Source organism: Triturus cristatus, chromosome 8 (genome assembly GCF_964204655.1).
Source record: "Triturus cristatus chromosome 8, aTriCri1.1, whole genome shotgun sequence".
NCBI classification, from domain to species: domain Eukaryota; kingdom Metazoa; phylum Chordata; class Amphibia; order Caudata; family Salamandridae; genus Triturus; species Triturus cristatus.
The window spans coordinates 180985138-180998652 of NC_140591.1; the positions used below are offsets into that span (position 1 = coordinate 180985138).

General features: G+C 47.2%; 1 protein-coding gene across 4 annotated transcripts in view; it reads left to right on the forward strand.

The window, feature by feature from the left end:
* The window catches only part of VPS26C (VPS26 endosomal protein sorting factor C), a 250076-nt gene that overhangs the window by 144611 nt on the left and 91950 nt on the right, over window positions 1-13515 (forward strand). The gene's annotated exons all lie outside the window — the stretch shown is intronic.

Consider the following 13515-nt stretch of genomic DNA (forward strand, 5'->3'; position numbering starts at 1 on the left):
TGTCTCAATAGGCTCTTCAAATATTTCGGTGTTGTTCCAAAGAACCATATCCTGCTATAGGCCTAGTAACAAGTCCCTAGAGTTTGGGAGGTTTCTTTAAAGAAATCGTAGCACACTCGTATATTGGGAAGAAACTTCAGTTTAATTCACAACAGTAGTTTTCACCTTTAACTTGTTTGAAATCTTGGACACTATATCCGGTGATACAATCGTTGATTCCTGCACTTTTCATGAAAACCCTTTATCTTCGTCAGGAAGTAACATTTCGTAACCTACAACAAAAAAAACTATATTTTACCACATTCTCCCTTAGATACCTTTTGCAGAAAGCCACATGTGTGAAATCAGTGGAAATTGTGTCATAATTTCATAGATGGGTCACCTTGGCAAGAAGAATTTCAGATTGCTCAAAAAGACTCCCCATACAAAATATTATGAGTAGGTTAGATGGATGTGCCTTTCATGCGTGCAGAATGCTGCCTTTTGCAGTTTAACTGCGAAAAGACGTTGCTTCTAAGCTTTCATCCATAACTATAACTGATAAATCTCAAAAGTCAGCAAATGCGGCATGTCATAACGAGCTATATTCTGAATGTTCTGATTCAAGCATTCCACAAACGTTTTCAATGGGTGTAGCTGTCATCACAATCCACAATGTCATATAAAATCTTCTCTTATCATCCTTACCCCATTCCAGTTAACAAGTTGCTGACGCTAAACTCACCTGAACTGCATTGTGGCAAGACTCAGCCTCCTCCATTTTAGGTGTAGACCTTATGCAGTGAGTAGGGAGTTATAACTCAGGGATTTCATATACAACTTATATATTTTTATCGGCGGTATTTATTTCTAGACTAAATTGACTGGGAAAGCTTGGGTCTCATGGTGAGCAAATACACTCTAACACACGTGAGGTTGTCACTCTGTAAATGGACTAAAGACCATCCAGTAAATGTACAGAAAACGTTTGCAGAAACGTTGTAAAACCTAGAGGCAGAGGCCTCCTGCAGAGAGTTAAACCAAATATTCTTGGAAAGACCCTCTCCTGGCTGGAAAGCCTCATCTCCTTCATCTTGTCGTTTTTTGCCAGGAAAGTGATTATCTTGAGAGCAGATGTTGATCTCTGCAGGTCCAGCTGCATGAGTTAACTGGCTTCTCTCTAGCCATTCCTTTGAAAAGTGAAGTTTATATCTGCCAAACAATCCTGAATAATTAACGCTTGGGCAAATATTTATTTTATAAACTATGCAGCTGCAGATGTAGGCGGACAGTATTTGATGTCAAATACAAGCCACTCCAGACACTGGTGCCTGCTGGAGAATCCTATCTTGCAATCTCTCATACATCAGTACACATGTAGACGGATTTGGTTAAGCCTGTGCACTACTGCTAACTTATACTAGTTCCTAGTCTCTTCCATCTTCTCTTGCCAGGCTAGTAACCTGACTCGTTAAGCCAGTCAAATTGTGTTAGTAAATTCAATGGAATACGAGGAAACCCAATTTTACACTGATATTATGTTGTCTTAAGCCACGTTGGTGCATCTCAGACCACTGTTAGTGTTCCAAAAAGTGTGAAACCTGATTGAACACCATGGACAGGTGAATTTTTAATGATATATTTTCTAATGATGTATTTGCAAGCAGCGGCGTCACTAGGGTTGGTGTCACCCAGTGCGGTAACTCATGGTGTCACCCGTGCGGTCTGCACCCCCCTAGTGACGCCACTGCTGCAAACAATAAAAGAGGAGAGATCGGGCAGTGCAATGGCGCAAAGTGCTTGAGAGAGAAATGTAGATCGGGACTTGGTACTCACAGAGACCGCTCGAGCTGGTACTTGTCAACATACTTCTGCAGCTTAAAGGCGAGTCTTTCTCTACCACTTCATAAAAAGTACTGCACAGTAAACCTCCACTAAAACTCTTTGCAGCTGCACAGATCTTGCTTTTGAAAACTCTCCATTAGAATGAAAGCTACAGGTCAAAGGCTGTCGGAGACGCTTAGGAAAACGCAAAGGAGGCGTGGATGCCGTGATTTAGGGAGCAGCGAAACCTGGCGGGCAGTGCTGAGCATTTGAGTAACTTCGAATGAATTGGACAACAAAGCCTTGTGTTAGTGTTGTTTCTGGAAAGAAGGCGTCCCGCTTGTCATTATCCCTTTGACATAAAAGAGGGAGTGACTTGGCATCAAGAAGGTGCATTCCGAAGTATTCTGATGATATTTATATATAGGATGTGGCATAACGTCCAGGCCAGAGGGCCGACTTTGGAGCTGGGGGGACCAGGGTCGAATCTCGGCATCGGCTCAACATCCTGTGATTCTGGGCAAATCACTTAATCTCCCAGTTCCTACCAGAAAATGAATGTTTCCTTGTGTGACGTAACTGGTGCTCATGTAAAGCGCTCCATTACCTTCGGGTCGAGTTCCCGCTATATAAAACTGCAAAAACAAAAAAAGCCATCAGAGCTCTTTGGATGAGTAACACGCTAGGTTGTCCTTGGCCGTGATCATAACGGATGGCAAGGTAACACAAATCGGCCCCACTTCTGCGCTTTCCAGAGAGTTAACTGACGGGCGCTATATGCATTTGACAAAGGTGTTTAGTATTTCTTGTGTATACAGTAGCTCTGCTCCGAGCAGGGCTGCTTCTATCCGCCCATGCCGAGGCAGAGCCTCAAGGGGGCATGGTTAGAGAAGAGCCGTGGGAGCTGGCCAACGGGACAGAGCTCGGAAGACTGTCGAAGAGCTGCTCTGCTGCCAGATATTACACAGCGCCGGGACTCTGTTGGGCAGAATACTAATCAAGCTGGTTCCCAGTCTGCAGCTGCTGCCGAGGCTGCGCTGCAGACACCACTGGACACACACACTCTTAATTATCAACACACATCAGTGGACCTCTCCGTCACTCACATACACCACACATGATGGTAGACTGAACATCCAGAAGCGAGGTGCGAGAGACTACCTCCCAAGCAAGGAGCCGTGGCATTGATGCCACCGACAAAGGTGCACCGCAAACTAAGGGCAGCCTCAAGGCAACCTCGGCGGCTGCTGCAACTTTCCGGAGTCTCCTGTCAAGCCCCTTAAACCCTCCTGCTCTCTTCGCGTTCAATGGCTTTGAGCGGAAACGCAGACAGGGGCTCGCTTTGTTTTCAGTCAAGTTGGGATGCACTTGGTCTGCTCGGCCTTTCTTGCACCGGAGGGGACGGGGGCTCTCTTGCCGGGATTATTTGCACCGCCAACACCACAGCTAGGGCCCCGCTTCTTAATTTTTGGGAGTTCTACCTGACAGGCACCGCAGTGGATTTGGGGTGCGGCTCCCTACCTGCGTCCCTGCCTGGGCTTAGGGTGACCAACTGGCATTGGTGCAAATTCAGGACGGTGAGAGTAAAAATTCAGGACAAAGGGTCAAAATTCAGGACACAATTCAGGACAGGAGGTCAAAATTCAGGACAAAACTTCAGGACAATAGGTAAGTTTTACAGACACATCAGAGGAGGTCGCGCAATAGTATATAAGTAAGCTCAGCCATATCCAAACACATTCAACCATTTGCAAACATATCCATCATGTATCCTTCCATCTATCATTTCACTCATCCATCCCTTCATCCATCCTTTCACTCATCCATCCATTATCCATCCATCCACCCTTTCACCCTATCCATCTGTACACTCATCCATCCACTCTTCTACCCATCCATCCATTCACTCATCCATCCAGCCAGCCATTTACCCTTTCACCCATCCAGCCATCCTTTCACTTACTCATCCACTCCACCCAGTCATTCATCCTTCCACCCATCCACCCTTTCAGTCATCCATCCTCCCTTTCTCTCTCCATCGACCCTTTCACTTAGCCATCCTTCCTTCCATCCATCCACCCACCCATCCATCTACTCACCCATCATCTACTCATCCACTCATGAATCCATCCATTGACCCTATCACTCATCCATCCTTTCTCTCATCCATTTATCCTTTCACTCCTTCACTCATCTATTCATCCTTTTGTCCTCCACCTACCCTCCCTTTCACTCACTCATCCATCCTTACATCCACCCTTTCACTCATCCGTCCATCCATTCACCCTCGCACTTATCAATTCATCAATCCATCCATCATTTCACTCCTCCATCCACCCACTCACTCACTCATCATGCACCTTTTCACTCATCCATCCTTTCACTCATCCATCCACCCTTTTACCCATCCAGCTGCCCTTCCACCCATACATCCAGCTATTTACCTTTTCTCTCATCCATCCTTCCACTCACTCATCAATCCACCCATCCTCTCTCATTATCCATCTATTCAATCTTTCATTCATCCATTCACCCTTTCACTAATTCATCCAGCCATCCACCCATCCTTTCCCTTCTCACTCGCCCACCTTTTCATATTAATTTTGAGCTGAGCCTTTTTGAGAAGCCCATCAAGAACTTCACCCTCACTGCAGGAGCCATTCCAGGACTGGGACAGAAGCCACCCAGGGCGGAGACAGGATCCACCACAGGGGGGGACAGGAGCCATCACAGGCGGAGGGAGGGACAGGAGCCACCACATGGGGGGACAGGAGCCATCACTAGGGGGGGGCAGGAGCCAACACAGGAGGGGTAACAGGATCCACCAGGGTGGGCACAGGGGTGGGCATGCAGTATTCTAGTATCATCTTGGTCTCTTCCAGGGTGGGGTAGGGCTCGTCACCCCTCCTGGACAAGACAACGAGACGACAGGCTCTCTTTCTAAAATGTTTGGTTTGCCACCCCCCACTGTGATTTACCGTACTTAAAGGAGATGCTCCAAGAGAACTGATTTAACTGACTGTCCTCCATACTTTGTTAATCAGTGTGGGTGCGATTGTGCCATTTCTTTTTTTTATTACATTATAGACTGCATGTTTGCAGAACCGAGGTTTGCTTACAATTTAGTAACAGTAATTAAGCTCTGTGAAGAGAACCAGGTACTGCCTCTGTGTAATCAGGGCCTGTACTAGGATGTTTGGGGCCCTGGGCAGAACGGGAATGTGTGAGGCCTCCTTAAATTGCAGAGACATGACGCATTCAGGGCTGTTTGCATCTGAATAGATGCCCCTGCGCCTGAAGCGGCAGCCCCTCCCTCTCAGTCACCTTCAGACACCTCTTAACAGCTCATCAAGGGCTAAAGGTGTGAGGGTTGCCATCCCGCTGTGCCTCTCCAATGCTGCTGGGCATCTGAGCTTTGGTACTGCATCGGAGCCAAGAAGGGAGGTGGGTGGAAGCTGTCCCGGCTTTAGGGTGGTGCGACCGGTCCCCGGTTAAAATTACGGACAAATGGCGTCCGTTAAAGAATCCTTAACGGACAACGGACAGACGGCCGAAATTACGGACTGTCCGTGAAATTTACGGACGGTTGGTCACCCTACCTGGGCTCCGGGCGTGCCCCCCCCCCGTGCAGGCTGGTCCGTGGGCGGGGCGGGGGTCCCATTATTTTGCATTTTGGTGTCATGGTGTCACCCGGTGTGGTCCGCACCCCCCGCACCTCCCTAGTGACGCCACTGTTTGCAAGCCTTCATTTAAAATATGGGTGCATTATGTGTGACCCCCACCCCAGTAGAGATGATGTACTCTTTATCATCTAATCTGAAAAGGGGGTTGTATGGCGCCTGTCCCCAAAAAATATTTGTGTACTCTTATTGCCTCCACACAAAAAACATAATTACTCTACTATACCTCCTTTAGCGAGTGGTTGCACTCCTGATGGGTAGCTTTGTGGTTGGATACCTTCACCTGCCATTGGGTGTAGACCTCCAGTTAGTAGGAGACTGCTCATATTGGAGTCTTAACTGTGTATCTCAGTTGAGAAGGCTGAGGTGGGGGAGAGACAAGCAAATAGAGCCACATTGGCAATGTACCAATTGGGGGGGGGGGAGTGCCACCTGCCTTCTCGGCGTGGGTGCTAAGATCGGCTACTGACACCTGTTTCAAAGGTGGTGCTGACCAATAGTGTATCTTATAGTGCTTACCCATGCTTCCCAGACTTAGGCCAGGCCTGCCTCAGTGCCTCTGTTCAATCTCCTTCCAGGTGGCTCCTTCCCCCAAGCCAGTGGAACATCAAATCCACTAGGACCCCTCTCTCTCTCTCTCTCTCTCTCTCTCTCTCTCTCTCTCTCTCTAGAGAGAGAGAGCAGCTCACTTCTCTGAGCTCTCTCTCTCTCTCTCTCGACAGCAGCTCACTTCTCTGAGCTCTCTCTCTCTCTCTCGACAGCAGCTCACTTCTCTGAGCTCTCTCTCTCTCTCTCTCTCGACAGCAGCTCACTTCTCTGAGCTCTCTCTCTCTCTCTCTCTAGAGAGAGAGAGAGAGAGAGAGAGAGAGAGCAGCTCACTTCTCAGAGCTCTCTCTCTCTCTCGACAGCAGCTTACTTCTCTGAGCTCTCTCTCTCGACAGCAGCTCACTTCTCTGAGCTCTCTCTCTCTCTCGACAGCAGCTCACTTCTCTGAGCTCTCTCTCTCTCACTCTCTCTCTCTCTCTCTCTCTCTCTCTCTCTCTCTCGACAGCAGCTCACTTCTCTCTCTCTCTCTCTCTCGACAGCAGCTCACTTCTCTGAGCTCTCTCTCTCTCTCTCTCTCTCTCTCTCTCTCTCGACAGCAGCTCACCTCTCTCTCTCTCTCTCTCTCTCTCTCTCTCTCTCTCTCTCTCTCTCTCTCTCTCTCTCTCTCTCTCTCTCTCTCTCTCTCTCTCTCTCTCTCTCTCTCTACAGCAGCTCACTTCTCTGAGCTCTCTCCAGCAGCTCACTTCTCTGAGCTCTCTCCAGCAGCTCACTTCTCTGAGCTCTCTCCAGCAGCTCACTTCTCTGAGCTCTCTCAAGACGTTGGTTGTCAGGATCCAGACTCAGTAGCCTTCCTCCCTCGCCTGGCTAGCTGTAGGCCCCAGCTCTCCCCCAGTCAGGTAGATTGAAATTCCATGTGGCTGACGTGGGTGAACCCCAGCATCTTTTAATGGACATTTACCTGGTCTAATTTGCCGCGTCTGATGTGGAAGAAAGTGTTCCTTTGCATTTAGAATACCGTGTACAAAGTATTTCGACCAAGTAGGATATTCTTGAGCACACACAACAAGCTCAATGCCAGGAGTAGTATTGGCACAGAGAATGTTCTCCGAACTGTGTACACCCTGCATCAATTGGCCAAGGCCCCACCACTATGTTTAATTAAATCATGTTAGGCGAATTTATGAATCACTAAAGAGTACTGAATTGGGGCCTGAATATATTGCATTTACTACAGTGCCAGTACTGACTGTTTTATACAAATTATTGGCAGAAGCCGTAACTGTGTAGTGCTTGCATTCCTGGCAAATTATGTCAGTCTACACAGAGGTGGTCAACAATCACTAGTTTTTGGGCCAGTCACTTATTGATCAGCCCACATTCATTAGCCATTGGTTGCTTGTAGCTCTCAGTGCGGGAATTGATGTTTCCGTTTAACAAATATTTTACTGGAGGAGCAGCCATAGGAGTCAACATAGTGAGAGGTGCAGTTATTTCCCTTCTTTTTAAGCCTTGCATGTATTATTGAAGGCAGAACTCCTTAGCGGTACAGACAACACGCATGAGTCCCCCTACGGCCTACCAGAGTGAGCACTGTGGCATCCTGTGAGGAAATAGGGTGTATTATATGAAGTGGTTGTGCAAACTCACTGTGTAAGACACTTACCTACCCCTTTAGCACCATTGGGTTTCGTCTATCAAACCCTCAGCTCAATCCAGGGTAGCTGTGGCACTGAGCAGCAAGGCTTACACAGAGGAATTAGTGTAAAGCATTGAGCAGAACCATATCAATTGAAGAAATTGACACAACACTTAAGAAATCTGACACAAGTTTATAAAAATAGACTGTATTTTTATAAGAAGTTAGACAGTAGAATGAAAAAGATACACTGGAGGGTTCTAGAGATTTTACAAGAATGAATAAATCAAAGCAGTTTCACCAAACTGCAAACAAGCCTTGGCAAATTCATCAAATTCAACACTCACATTTTCTTCGAAAAAAGTTTTCAAGTGTCAATGTGGTTGGGTAGAAGTACTTGAGGCAACCAACTCAGGCACGGAGCTAGTTAAGGGGACCAGCTAGGTCCTTAGAAACCGTTACCTCCACAGTAGAAGCAGTCTTAGAGCAGTTCCAGGCACTCTATCTGCTTTGCAATGCATTCCTATAGAGTGGTCCTTATGCAAGGGATGAAAGATGCTGAAGATGCTCTCAGGATGCTGTGGAAACAACATGATTGACATGGTCCTTCCTGCAGGTGCTCCTTGGTCTACAAAGCTGGTATCGGATACTGGTTGCAGGGTGGACCTACCGCAAGGTCCTCTTTTGTCTGGCTGAAGTCCAGTCGCCACTGGACTACCAGTCACCCAGTGTCCTGGTCACAAGCCAATCCTACCTGGGTCAATAATTTCCCTTCTGAGGATCCCAGCAACTCTCCGACAGCACTCCTGGGCTCAGCGGACTCGGGTGCGACTCTGTGTGTCGTGTCTTGGTCCTTGGTGCTGCACGTCAGCAGTGCTAGCAACTTCAAGACTTTGGGCTACTAACTTGCATCAGCATTCTTCTATAGGGGTTATGCACCTGTGATGTGAACAGGAGGCCAGTCAGCTGGCCCCTGGAGTCTCTTGGCTTGACTGGGCTCTAGAGACAGCTTCTCCTAGATCAGGACACGGCAGACTCAGTCCCTCTCTTCGCTAGCTATCAGGTGCAGCAGGTGCAGTCTTCGACAGTGCAGCCTCTCTTTGCTGGTCCATCGGTGCAGCATGGTGGTCCTTCTTCCAAGTCATTTCAGATGTGAGTTCTAGGTGCCAGAGGTGACCTATTTATGGCTAAAAGATGCTCTCATGGTAGGATGCGGTTAGTAGCCAATGAGCTACTAGGTCCCCTCCTTCCTGGTTACCACTTCCTGGGAAGTGTGGCATCTAGCTATCCCAGTATGCACCATTCTGCCCACTTCCACGATGGCAGGCCCCCTCTCTTGATACTCTGAGCTCCCTTGCCCACCCCAGAGGTCTGGCTACCAAAGGGCTACACACCCCTGGAAAAACCAGTTTGACTACTGGCTTCTCCTCTCCTGTCCCAAATGCCAGCCCGTCTGCCTAAACAATAGTGCCTCTCTCCTAAGTGTTAACCATTTGCCCTTCAAAGGTGACTTACCCTATGAAGCTCACCTTTTGAGCTAACACCTGTGTGGCATCCTGCATAAGCGAGTTACCACCTCTCTCTCATGCAGGCCCCTATTATTTAATGTCCTGGGAGTCATTAGCACTTCTCCCCAGGAGGGCAGAAAGCTGTGTACAGGAAATCTGATTAACTGCATGTATTATTTTGATACCAAACCGCACCAACCATAGTAGTCCCATTCAGAAGTTAACAAACAGGGCTGAGGTGTGTCAGCCTGTCACTCTATACTTGCCAATGGGGCTACTAGTTTTTCCACAGCTAAAATGGCAATTTAGAGTTTTTACAGCTGGAACATGTAAAAGTAAATTATTCACTTTCTAAAATACAGCACCCTGCCCTAGGGGTTATTAGACTTGCCACAGAGGTGACATACCTACATTTAAAAGGGAGGTTTGGGCTTTGCCATTTCTCTAAATGGCAAAGTCAAGTTCACAGTTTTAAACCGCCCTGGGAACCATGTTTTACCTTGTCATACTTGTGGGGGCACAACTAGTGCTACAGTCCACAAGAGACATCTCAACCTAAAGGGTCTATGTACCCCTGGTACCATATACTAGGAGATTACAAGTAAGTTGTGTTATGCGAATTGTGGAAAAGCCAATTTAACATACACCATTTTACATTCGCTGAGTTCTGGTAGGCAGGGGTCGGGGCATTTCAGTGCCATTACACCAGTACCTAGTAGTCAAAGTGGGCGCTGGAGTCAACCTGCAAAAACCTCAGGGCCGGTCTAGCAGCAATCTACCAGGGTTGGTTGCTGTTCCCAGTCCGGCTCTGTATAGGTCCCACTAGAGCGGTAGGTAGTCCTCCGTCGTGAGGGAGGCTCAGAATTGTAGTGCCAATCTTGGTGGAGTGACTTACCACAAGCTGCTACGCTGGTCTGACTGAACTTCGCTCGCCTCTACAAGGTACAATGCAGCCTCTATTGCCCTTGGTGTTTATTAATGCCCGACCCCATTGATGAACATTATTACATGGGGCTATTGATGACCATTACTGAGTGCGGCCATTTAGAGCTATTAGTCTTTGTGCACGGTGTCTCTAGGCCTGGTGCCTGTTTTGCCGCTGGTGTGCGTGAAGAAGTATTCCTGGTGTGTTGGTCTGTGTGTCTGTGCATTGATATCTGTGGTTATAGTGCTCTGCCTGCAGTTTGGCATAAATGTATGCATGGACACTGTGTTTATAAAGGAATAAAATTATAGAATAGTTTAACCTAATCTGTTGACTTCGACATTGCTTTTTTCAGGCCATCTGCTATATTTTATGTGGTGAAGGTCAGAAAAAAAAATGAGACGCCATCTACCCTCAGCAGAACTTTTCGGAATACATGTGACGATGAAAACCTATTCAAATGTGTTATGTAATCTGCATGTGGCTGTCTAGACCCAAAACTTGAAGTTTAGTTGTAGTTAAATCGAAATTTTCGCCAGTCACCTGTTTCCTAGTCTGGGGTGTTTGTGCTGCGACTTATTATATCGTGTGAGGGGCTGAGCTGTCGGATGGGGGCGTAGGTCGTGTTCAATATGATTGTGCTTTGCCAGCATCACTATGGCTGTAGTGAGCGAGGACCTTCGTGACAAATTCTCAATTCAACTTGTAGGGTTCCAGGAGTGGCTCATGTTCTTGATGCAGCAGCTCCATCTAGTGACTCCATGACAGAAAACAGGTGAACTAACCAATAGCGGGAGATCTTTGAAATGAACTCATTAAGAACACATTTATTTGTTATATAGGACATTGATTCTGCTTGTATGAAAATATATATTCTATGAAATGGTTATTATTTTAAAGGTTTAGTCTTCTAGGTAGAAGTTATTTTGAAAAAACATTGGCCTGTGAAGGGAATATCTGTGACTGTTTATCACCTGCACATTGACAGTCTCTGTCTGTCGTATTCTCTAGAACACCAGAGGTTTCAATAGTCCAAATAGAAAACATTTCACAGCCCTTACATACAAGACTCCAAGTTCAGGGCCCCTCTATGGTAACCGCTCAGCTGTAGGTGCCGCCCAATGCGCAACAAGTGGTGCACGTGCAGTCCCCTCCCCGCCTTTTGCTCACTTCCCCTCAGCGCTGTCACTGGGGTAGATGGGTCGTACCCAAGGACACCGGATAACCACTGCTTCGTTTTGTCCCGGTTTACTGCTGGTGGTAAAACCGTCCGCTCTGCCCCTCTGCTTATTGGGCAGACTCTTTATTTACAGAGCCAGGGCGGGCTTTAAGTGGGATGAAAAAACTGGCAGTGGGGGTTGTCTCGCAAAAGGGCGTGGCCAATGTAATTAAGGGCGTGGCTTTAGAACACGTATGCTAAAAATCTGTGTTTAGCATAGTGTGTGTCGTTCGACTGGTATTTGGCTGCTTCTGACATTACATCCATAAGATGGAGCTACTTATAGAAGTAGCTCCAGTGGCAGTCAGAGGCGCAACTAGAGCCAAATTTCGGGGGGAGGGGGGAGCTGATCAAAAATTGCGGGGGGGGGGGGGGGGCTGAGCAAAAATTTCGGGGGGGGGGCTGAACTTTAAGCAATAGGCAGAGTGGAGCTGCAGGGGCTCTTAGAAGGGGTGAAACAACAGCGAGGCCTCATTAACATGTAAATGGTCTTTTAAAGACCTGTGAAGTGCTCGGGTGCGGCTGCTTTTTTGCCCGGGAAGGTGTCTCATCCCGGGCTGCCACACACGACGGGGGGGGGGCTGAAGCCCTGTGAGTTCAATGGGTGTTGCGCGCCTGGTGGCAGTGCCACTAATCGCCGTACTGTGGCCTGCTTGGTAATTGCTTTTAAAGAAGAGGTCATGTCTCATTGACTCCCATTCTCTTGTAGGGATACTCATTGCCTTTGTCTTTATCGAGGATTCTCTTTAAACTTCCGTCGCTAGTCCATAACCATATCCCACGGATTGGTTAACGCATATCTGACCTTTCCGGTTAAGGCATCCTATAGAAGTTGGCACTTCCAGAATTTGGGTCTCGATTTTTTAGCCCCTTTCACTGTAAACTAAGCCACTTAAGAGGAGGGATATACAACATTAGTGCCTGCCACAAAATAATTAAAAAAAAAAAGATGTAATCCTCCCTTGTGTCCCCAGACCTCGGTTCCCCCCAGTTCCCAAGCTGGCACTCACGCCCTTCACTTCTTTGCAAGACGAATGCCTCAAAACCTGAAGAATATTATATAGTAGGAGATATAACCACAGTAGTCAAATCTATATGCAGTAAGAATTATTTAATTCAACAACAAACTCCAGCCTTCCAAAATATTTTAGTACCATGTGACCCATTTAGCAGACCCCCCAGGATATTGCAGCATGGATTAGCAAATTTAGCGGCACAAATAGGGAAATTTAGCAGCAATTTTGCGTCACTTTATATTACTCATAATCATTCATTTTCAGCATAAAATCGGTGGAAACTGTTTTAGCAGAGTATTCTATTTTGAATTAGGCATGTTTAAAGTGTCTGTAGCCCTACAAAAGCACAGCTCCAGTCCTAACCTCCCTGGGATGTTCTAGCGCCCATGTATGCACCCCTGCCGGGGCACCGCTGCCTCCTGGATCCGTGAGGCAGGACACCTCTTCCTCAGGCTCCCTAGGGCGCAGGATCGTAGTGACTGATCCAAATAAGTGAGACAGACTGCAAAGGAGGTCGCCTCCTGCTTACCTGGTCCAGTCCTCATAGGTCGACTTGAGCAAACATAGTCTGGCCTCAAAAGGTAATCTTGTCCTGAAGATTTTGGAGAGGACGCTTGAACATAAAGGATTACTTTCTAGACCCCAGCTTTTTTACTCTTCCACCCCTTTTTGCACCATGCCATCAAGTACATTACCAAATAGTTTTGATCCTCTAAAATGTAAATTTTTTAAGTAGAAATTCGTGAGCCATAAAGAAGAAGCCCTGCTTTCTTCACCTGACAAAGCTTTGCACACCTTGCTAAGAATCTCTGGTGCCGAACAGCACAGACACCACAAAAAGCGATGAGCAGAATTGTGCCACAGCAAAGTTCCTGGCTTGGACAGAAAAGGATGTGGGCACAGCACAGACCAATTTGTGTGCTGCGTGGCACAGACAATAGCTGCTCCAGAGGGTATGACAGAAGATGGAAGAAGTGCGGGGGCTGGGGAGGGGCAAAAGAGTCAGCAAAGAAATCAAGTATGGTTGCTTGACATGTGCATGCTGCACTCAAGTTGGTTGCAGGAAAACATACCTCAGGTTTGGTGCATCATTTCTGCATCACCAGAATGGGCTCACACAAGGGATCCGACATCTCATTGGGTGCACTGAAATATCTTAAAAAAAATAATCTAAAATGATTC